Source organism: Bombyx mori, chromosome 12 (genome assembly GCF_030269925.1).
Source record: "Bombyx mori chromosome 12, ASM3026992v2".
NCBI classification, from domain to species: domain Eukaryota; kingdom Metazoa; phylum Arthropoda; class Insecta; order Lepidoptera; family Bombycidae; genus Bombyx; species Bombyx mori.
In genome coordinates, this window is record NC_085118.1 from 11,878,728 (window position 1) to 11,889,404 (window position 10,677).

Consider the following 10,677-nt stretch of genomic DNA (forward strand, 5'->3'; position numbering starts at 1 on the left):
TTAACATCAGAAAACAGTCAACAAGCAGATACGTTTGTACAATAGGCGGTCTTATCGCTAAAAGCGATCTCTTCCAGACAACCGTTTAATTACCCGAAATTCTGGACAGATAAAGATACAGCAGGTATGTTACGGTGTACTATTAACAACACATTATTAAAGAAAATACACACATACAATAAATATATACCTATATACCGTTAAACACAATAATCACCACAATCAATAAGTTTTTTAAGATTATGTAATCATTTGGCATAAAACAATTTGTCTGTCGCAGTCCTTCCACACGGTGCCGGCACTACATACAGGTATGTGTTAAGATAGGCGAAGATCATGAGCCGTGCTGGTATCGTGTTGTTTGGTTGAGATTGATGATTACCGCATAAGTTAGTCGCACGCCGTCACCGGCTCGTATCACTCCTGTGCTATATACGTAGAAATCTGTTTTCTTTAATTATACGTTATTAAACCCATATAATCACATCTGTCGAGCCAGCGTCGCCAGGTAGGGGAGGAAAGTCCTCGAATGGAGGCCACGGATGGGTACTAGGAGCGTGGGGCGTTCTCCAACCAAGTGGACTGACGACTTAGTGCCCACGGCGGGAAGTCGTTGGATGGGGAAGGCGGAGGACCGCATTATGTGGAAGGCATTGGGGAAGGCCTATGTCCAGCAGTGGGCAGATAAAGGCTGATGATGATGATGATGATGAAACCCAATAAAAGTCTTAAATAAACGTTCTACTGTGTTTCGATTCACGCCCTAATAGTATGTATAGGAATAATTACTATCGTGCGTTTACTAACAATAGTAGGCCATTCAGAATTCTGTTTCCTAAAATGATGGTCAACTGAGGTCACAATAAAGTGCCAAACTAATTTTTGAAACTAAATTAATGTAGACCGTTCAAAACGGAACAACCTACTGTTGCTAGTAGTTGTAAACCATAGATTATACACTGTTGTAAGCTGAACCCAAAAATTTCATAAACATTTTTGACGTCAAATAAAAATGAAACGATTGAATAAAAACTTTTCAAAATAAACCAGACTTTTCGATTGTAGCGACATCTATTAATCGAACCTTGAACTACAAAACGCCTTTTAGAAACTAGTAGCTTAATATCGCAGTTTACGTCTATCGGACCGGAAAGATAACCCAAAATGTGTTAGAAAGTGATGAAAACGCAGACCAGACCACTCCTGATTGTCATGTCAAATCTCATTATAGCCCCCCCGCAGTATTTCGTCCGCTCAGCAGACTTTACGCAGTACGCGCCTCATTGTATGTAAACTGTCTTAAAATGGCATATTAATGAAATTCATGATCGAGTAAAGAATCTAATATAAGTCTATTTGAAATCAATAAAAGACGGAACACTATTTTATCTTGAAAATCACTTGAAATAACCTTTATTGAACAAAACTATAATTGAAATAACCCGAAAACCAGCTAAAATAATAAAAACGCGTCAATTAAAGTCATTCAAAGAAATTACACTATTGAAGTTTTGCGTTTTTAACCTTATATCCATATAATAATAATACGTATTATGTAATTTATTCAAGCTCCGTGCCAGTCTCGCCAAATTTAACAAAAACTAATCATCAGCTCTAGTCTTGATTCCATAAGAGAAACTGTTCTTGTCTATCAGAAATAAGCCTTTCGCATTTACATATTTTGAAAATTATAAACGTAATTAAATTTATGAAGATGGTAATATCTTAATTTTTCAGTAAGAATCGAAGTCATTTGTTTTTGTTTTTTGTTCATAAATAATTATGCATTTGTTAATTAAATATTTCTTGAAACTTTCAGTACAGGAAACATTTTGCTTCTCATAACTCACTTGATACGAAATATACGCTTTTGAACAAAATGCCACCAACCGTGAAACATTATAGAAATCTACAATAGCAACCTGAAGAACTGGCTGCCCTAATCTTCAAACCGGAACGCTTCAGTGCTCTAAAGCAGAAATAGGGTGAATCGATAGGATAAACTCGTGCCGACTCTACATTAAGTGAGAGTAACTCTACCGTCTAAAAATGCGAGTTCATTCTTATCAGAGCGATATATTTCGTGAAAAAAAAAAAGTAACGTCTAAACTAGTATGCGGGTTTGTCAATTGGAAAACGCAATGAACTATGTTTTTGACTACGTTCTAGTTTCACTCCAGCGTTTCAATTCGACTAATGCAATTTTACATTCCAATGAAAATTTATCGTTGTGAAATTTTACTGTGGAAATTATAAAGTTCAAACAAGTTTTTCATTATTACCTAGTGTTTTCGTGCTCGCTCCACAATGTATAATCAAAACCTATAAGATTCAATTAAGTATTTAAAATGGCCAGAGTATGACAATGTGTTTCTTTAATTTAAAAGGCTGACAGATTCGAGATTAGACACACAATTAAGTGCAAGTTTTATACAATTCCCATGAAATACTATTTTGTTTAAACGACATTTCTTCAAGTGTTTTTTACTGTTGATACGAGGACCTCTTGTGAGTCCGCGCGGGTAGGTACCTATTTCTGCCGTGAAGCAGTAATGCGTTCGGTTGGAAGTGCGGGGCAGCCATTGTAACTATACTGAGACCTTAGAACTGATATCTCAAGGTGGGTGGCGGCATTTACGTCGTAGCTATGGGCTCCAGTAACCAATTAACAAAAGGTGAACTGTGAGCTAGTCCACCCATCTAAAAAAATTAAATAAAATAACTTTACAGGAGAGTCATTTAAAGTTGAAAATTTGGAAAAAAATATCATAACAAAAAACTTCTTCAGCTATTCGAATGGAGAAAGACTTAATTGAAGTTCAATAAAAAATCTCGAACTGTTCATGTTAATACCAAATAAAACGGACATTTAATTATGAAGATAAATGTCGCGTGTTAAGCGAAATTTCACCCCTCCATATGATTATCACTTTACCTGTTCTGATGTGTTAACGTCTTTATGTTCATACTGATCTTTTTAATTCGTATATAATATTAGCACCATATTATATTTGTATTACTATTTTTATTGCCCTTGTAGGCCGACGAGAATACGACCAACCTGATGGTCATGGCTCATGCACGTCAGCAATGCCAGGGGCAGAGCCAAGCCGCTGCCTACCGCTTAATACTCTCCACAATCCTCGTTTGAAGAAGGACATGTCATAGCGCTCGGGAAACATCGTGGAGGGGAGCTCATTCCAAAGCCGAATGGTACGTGGCAAAAAAGATCTCTGTGAAACGCACTGTGGATGAACGCAGTGGCTCCAGGTAGTATGGATGAACTCGTACTCCAGTAGCGGGCGGTGCGATGGTAAAAACGAGGTGACGGTATCATCCCAAACAATTCCTCCGAGCGCTCCCCGTGGAACACACGGTACGGTAAGGGCAACATACGGTACGGTAAGGGCTGCATTTATTTTGCGTTGTCTACTCGCTGCAATAGCCAATAATAATTATACAGTACTTCAGTTACCGTTGAACTATACTAATCTACGCCAATGTCAAAAACAAATAAAATCTCTGAAAATGCCGATATACTCACATAGTATTAGACTTGATTAACGAAACAAAACCTTCAAAGAATTTTCTACAAAGCCCTCAACTAAAAGTTCAAAAAGTTTTGTTAAGTTTCACGTACCTAGCTTTAAGCTTATCTTACTTGTGAACGAAGTATTGTAATTCAACGAATTCTTGTGTTTTATATTTTAGTTACTCTTCTACTGTTCCCGGCTATAATAGATCTAGGACAAGAAGAACAAAGCTAAGTTATGTCGCCTGGAATTACAGATTTTCGATACCTAAATATGTCTTTGTAGCATAATTACTTCTTAGAATATTGAATAAAAGATCAAAAAGATGTTCCATATAACATCATTAAAAGGTGGATTGCGTAACAGTTAAGTGTACCCAAAAAACAATATACTGACCCGCTCTGGAAAGCTTTCGACTGGAAATTGTTCACGATTGTTTTCTTTACAGTTCCCCAAGGACAGTCCTTCTTGTAAAGAAGTATAAAGAGGCAAAATATCGCTTGTACAGTTTCGCTTCAACTTATATATATTTTTTATTCTTTTCATCGGCATGAGAAGCCGTTCCTTTATTATTTTTAAGCGTTGTTGTACTTTATTTATTTACGAGAAGAAAAGTCCACGACTTTATGCGATTTTTGATGATATGAATAAATTAATGATGTTTTTGCATTAAACGAACATTAGTTCTTAGAATTCGAGTTTCTGTTAATTCGAAATAAGGTCGAATTCACGTACACGGATGTTCGGAGTCCATAGACAATACAAAGTTAATGCCGCCACTCAATTTGAAATATGAACTAGTCGTCTCAATGGTATTGTAAAACTGCCCTAACCTTCAGACTCGAACATAAAAATTGCTTCATGGCAAAAACAAACAAAATGGAATACCCACTAACGCGTTTTCGCATCATACCTTGCCACCTGTGAAAATGAGGCGGTACAAATTTGGATAAGGGGAGATACTTAGTGTCGAAACAAAGTCAGTAAGCTGTAATAGTCGAAATCTTTTTATTCTTTTATTTTCCCTACCTTTGCCTTGAGAGGCAATTTCAGCTTCTCCTTGACGTGTAGGTGAGCTTACGGGGCTCAAACCGGGAGTGTTGCTAACACTAACTCTAGCAAGAGCAGTGCTTCGCAGAGTCTACCACCCGATCGTAAACGCGACCCACTGAGAAGATCCGGCGAGAAACACAGCGGGCTGAATTTTTTTTTTATTGCTTATATGCGTGCACGAGCTCACAGCCCACCTCGTGTTAAGTGGTTATTGGAACCCATAGACATCCACAACGTAAATGCGCCACCCACCTCGAGATATAAGTTCTAAGGTCTCAGTATGGTTACAACGGCCGCCCCACCCTTCAAAACGAAACGCATAACTGCTTCACGGCAGAAATAGGCAGGGTGGTGGTACCCACCCGCGCGGACTCACAGGAGGTCCTACTACCAGTTCTATGGGTTAATTCATTCGTCGAGCCCTTCGTCGCAGGCGATGAGTTCGACGGGTACGGTGACCGGTGCTTGTGGTACCTAACAGCACCGTTAATGGATCGGGAGGATCCGTAATGACGTGATTAGGGCGACCTCGACTGTTTCCATTCGGTCCACAGGATCGGGTATGAGGCCGAAATCGCGAGCCGTATACCATTATAAGTGTATAATTCTTTAGATGATTAATTCGACACTAGTTCGGGTACTGATAATTTTAGTTTCAATAAATGCAACGGTAATCTCACAATGATTACCTAAATGTCTACTAATTTTAAAATAATATAAGTATTATAAAAAATTACATTAATTTTTCATGTTTCATGAATGTATTTGATTTGTGTGCGATCCGAAAAATGCAATGACAACTTACGTAGGTATGCACATAGGTAGAACTTAGTTATGAACAATGCATATTACGTAGTGTAATCAAGAAAATGTTTATTGTTACACAATGTCATTCCGTCTCATATCGTCTATAGAAAAAAAAAAAAATTTGTGAAATAAAGATGACGTTGTTTTAACGTGATATTGGAGGTAAAAAAGAGAGAGAATAACAAAATATTTGTAACAAAAACATATCTAAAAGTTAGGTACACAAAAACATTTTTATTATTACATACTTAGATTTCTCTTTAATGTAAGGCTAAATCTAAAAATGTATGAGGAATTTTGCCTTCGTTTACGAAATTTTCGGATATTATTAACATTTTTTTTGCACATTTTTAATAGTATAAGTAAAGTAACGCTTCCATGGCTTATACCTATTTTTTCTCTACTATTCCTAATTATTATTTTTTTGGGATGAAGGACTGTTTTCCGGGAGGCCTTTCCAATTTTACCAGGACAGGTGGGCGAGTAAAGGTTCAGCCGGGAGAGAAGGGATTTGCTAACAGTTACACAGAGGATACCCAACAACTCAAAAGCAGCTGCTTCGCTAATGAACTTACTACCTGACTGAACGGAATCGCGAGACGCTGAGAAAATCCGATGAGAAACTCAGCGGGTTGATGATGTATGGGTTAGGTTGCACGTCGAACTTTTTGCGGAGTTCGACGAGTACGGTTACATAGTCCCTAAGCCTGCTCTCAGTGTTAGAGCTGAAAGCGTCTAATGCAAGAGTTATTGGATCTGATGGATCCGTTAAGGACTTATCTAGACCGTCGACGGTGCGTGGCTCCTGTGTTGGCAGGAGTCAGGGCTGTGTCTATTGGACATGTTTGTATTTTAATGCATCGAAATTTTTGAGAGATTGGATTCTAAGTTGTTTGGAGCCTCTGGGTCTGCGGAGGGACTTCGGTTCCCTCTGTATTTTGTACCGTATGTTCCATGGGGAGTGCTCTGAGGAATTGTTCGAGATGATACCAGCATCTCGTTTTTACCATCGCACCGCCCGCCACCGGAGTAGAGTTCATCCATACTACCTGGAGCCACTGCGGTCATCCACAGTGCGTTTCTAGAGATCTTTTTTGCCACGTACCATCCGGCTATGGAATGAGCTCCCCTCCACGGTGTTTCCCGAGCGCTATGACATGTCCTTCTTCAAACGAGGCTTGTGGAGAGTATTAAGCGGTAGGCAGCGGCTTGGCTCTACCCCTGGCATTGCTGAAGTCCATGGGCGACGGTAACCACTCACCATCAGGTGGGCCGTATGCCCGTCTGCCTACAAAGGCAATAAAATATATATATATATATATATAATATATATATGTCGGCACACGTCAGGGATGGCTGAGCGGTAGGTTCCGTCATCGCTTGTTTTCGATTGAATTCAGTTTAGTCAATAAAACTTTTCAATAATAATTATTGAAACTCAACACACACAACTTTCACAATGACAAGGTAAACCGACAGTTTCGTTGCATATACCGACAGACCGACTGACTGACTGACAGAGACTCACTGACTGAGACGGACGGAATTACTGTCTGACACGGAATGCCACGACTCTGTCCACGTACCGCCATTTTATACTGTGGCGTTACGTAGTCTACCCTTCATTTTGTGATATTTATCAAAACAACATTTCATCATTTAAAATAATAATCAAAATCACCGTCTTAATATTACTAAAAGTCGTTATCCACGACAACTAAAGTCGTTATCCACGACACGGCCATTCTGACATGTCACACGTCCCTGTGTGACGCTCCTGCAAGGAAAACAACCTTTTGCAATATCAAACAGGTTTCGTCTCGGCCAATCCTGATACATTCACGATTGAGGATTGGGATTCCTTTCATTACAAACCATAACGTTAGCTCTCAACAAGATCTTTAACAGACTACGTTAACCTGTGTGAGTAGATAGCTCAATTACCCAATTATTAGTGATACACTACACAACTGAAAAATTTCATTAATGCTCAATAAGCATTAAAAACCAGAGTTATTACAAAACAACTCAATCTGAGCAGTATTTCATCAGTATTCTGTATTAACCACAAACTATCGTTACAATTACTTCCATCTAGTGAGAGTAACTCATGCCACCTATATCGAGTGACGATAACCCAATTCAAGTGCCACCTCCATCGAGTAGCTCTTGACTACTTATTGCCTCCATTCGGCAAATAAGTGGGACCTCCATCCGGTACCCAACTTCAACACAAAACACTAATGCCTCCATCCGGCACGCAAGTGGAACTTCCATCCAGTACCCACTTCAACCATAAAACACATCGCAATGCCTCCATCCGGCAATAAAACGAACACATCACCTAAATCGAGCGAGGTGTTCAATTACCAGTCATAAATAACGCTGAATACTGTTCTTTACTAATCACACAAAATAGGACAACAAAATCCTTACTTTAATCAGTCAGTTGTATCGTGGTCATTTGATCCTAAATCTTCTACATTACTAGTGTCAACAAAATCGTATAGAACGCTCCTGGCCTGGCTGCCGGTGCAGCTAGTGACATTGCCATCCAAATTATCATTAAAACAAATGATAAAATCAATACACATCACTTCACAATATAGAGTCAAGGTCATTAGTAGACCAACACAACAATAGTCTCCATTGAGACCCAGGTCTCCGCTGTACCAATCGATGGAGATACTCTCACCTCACTGATCAGTCTCGTCAGTAGTACTACTTAGAGGCAACCTTATGTAATCATAGGTTCTATTACACGTTAAAGCCATCTATCTTCATTTCAACAAAATTCAACATCAAATTTTACTAACTTTCCAATGTTCTGGTCTCGTCAAAGTTAATCTCTTACTTTCAGTATCATTTTAAGTAAAAACCTTTAGGGATATGGCACGCGAACTATTAAGAATTCGAAGGGGCTCGCCTCTGTTATTCTTATGGTAGAACAATTTTAAAAAGATGTACGGCTTCTAACAATTCTATGAGCTCATCGCGAGTTTGGTCATCAATAACGCAAGTGTGGGCTTCGAATAAGGACACACTAGATTTAAGTGCTTATTTCGTTGAATGCTCAATCTCACTGAACCGATTAAAACAACTATCGGGTAGTACATGACATAAAAATGAGTAAGTAATAAACCATCGCAAAGGATTTGTTCCGTACAGTTTTGGTCAAAACAACAGACTCTTTATGAGAACCTTCGCATAAAATTCCTGAATTATGAAAACTACTACTACTAATAGATTTCCCGACAAGAGAACATTCGGCACCAGATTCCAAATAAAAATAATACGACTCACCAAATTGTTCTTATTTACCAAATTTGCCCGATATTACGCAGATACCGGCACGTCGCTTCGCTCAGCCGGTGAATAGTTGACCCATTGAGCGCCGACAGATGGCGCTTGCGTTCCATATCTCGTATTGGCTGCAGCAATCACGTGTCGATTGCGACACGGCCTTCCTGATTGTACACGTCCTCATGTGATGGTTAACCTACAATCAAAAACATCCACGAGAACACTTGTTCCGCTCGATCACTCCTGACTACACTTTACGACTTATCGGAAAATTTAAAGTCATCAAAGCTTTAAACTGTTTTAATACCATTTTAACCAAATCAAACAATAGGGTATACAAAGTTCACTATTTAGCAGCCAGAGCACGTACCAAGTCGTTCATCAAACTTCAAATTTACTCTGTACAAATCAGGCATAGCTTACAGGAACTCAGATCAAAGAAAACTTCTGAGTAAAAATATCTAACGCCACGGCTCTCCAGCCGACCAGCAATCGCAATTGCCCTCATGATGCGCATCCACCGCGTGGATCGCCCGTGTGCATCACCCGCTGACTACACACGATGGTCTTTACAGACCCCGACCTCCGCCAGAGCCAAACGCGCACCGCGCACCCACGGACTACTTGAGTTGCCTCAAGAGACACCGATTTCTACCGGGCTACGACTACGTAATAGCTACTGGTACGGTCGAACACAATACGGCCGATAGACTATCCTTACTCGAGTTTTCACCACAATTTAAGCTTGCTCTTCATCATCATCATTTACATCAACCTCGACTGGTATGTGACCTGCTGGCATTTTTCTTAGCCTATCGTGTGGGTATTTGTAAGTAAGTTTTGAATTTAAAGCTTTCAATGTGTAGCGGTCACCATCCAATACTTCAACTACTTTAAACGGCCCTTTAAACTTCGTATCTAATTTCGTTTGATTACGCTCTTCGATTTAATGTGTGGACGAGCTCACAGCCCACCTTGTGTTAAGTGGCTACTGGAACCCATAGACATCCACAGCGCAAACGCACCACACACCTTGAGATAGAAGTTCTAAGGTCTCAGTATAGTTACAACCGCTGCCCCACCCTTCAAACCGAAATACACCACTGCTTCACGGCAGAAATAGGCAGGGTGATGGTACCCGTGCGGTCGATGGCACTATACGGAGCACCCGTCTGGTGCCACGTCCTTACCCACGAGAACGTCGCCGCGCTGCGACGCCGGCAGCGCGCGATCGCAGTCAGAGTTATTCAAGGATACCTCACAGTCTCCTACGAGGTGGCGCGCCCTAGCGCAAGTGCAGCCGGAGCGCGGGGGCTCCAATCTCGGCAGTCCGTGCTGGAGGCGTGGTCTCGTCGTTTGGCGGACCCGTCGGCCGGCCTCCGTACCGTCGAGGCGATCTGCCCGGTTCTCGCAGACTGGGTGGGCCGCGACCGCGGAAGTCTCACCTCCGGCTACCTGTGCAGACTCACAAAACATTTTACCACCATGCAAACTTCTTACCGCAACAAATCTTACCAGCCACCACGCAAACTACAATTTTACGGGTTCCACCTCTCCTACACGATGTTACTCCCACACTGAGGAAGCCAACCGCGAACACTTGTCAAGCACGCACAAGCACGCACTTCACCGGAAAAACCTGCATCCGCCAGCGGAACCCGGACACCGCCGCATCGCCAGACACGAACGCACCGGACGTCTTATCTTACAGGTCACGACGACTTCAGATGTGTCAATTTTTCTTCCCCACGGAAACTTGCTTGCTTTCTTGTTTGCTTGCTTGCTGGAGCCCGAAGTCATCGAACGTGTAGTGTTATTGGTATTGAATCTAGTAGATTCTAAAATTTCAGCGACAATTCACAGTCTCATGTCCTGGTTTACTGCACTAATGCCATGTAACTCTAGCAGTAGCCATTGGCTTAAAAACGATTCGTGTCGGAACTACCCACTCGTCATGACATCCATTATTGCGATCGAAGTT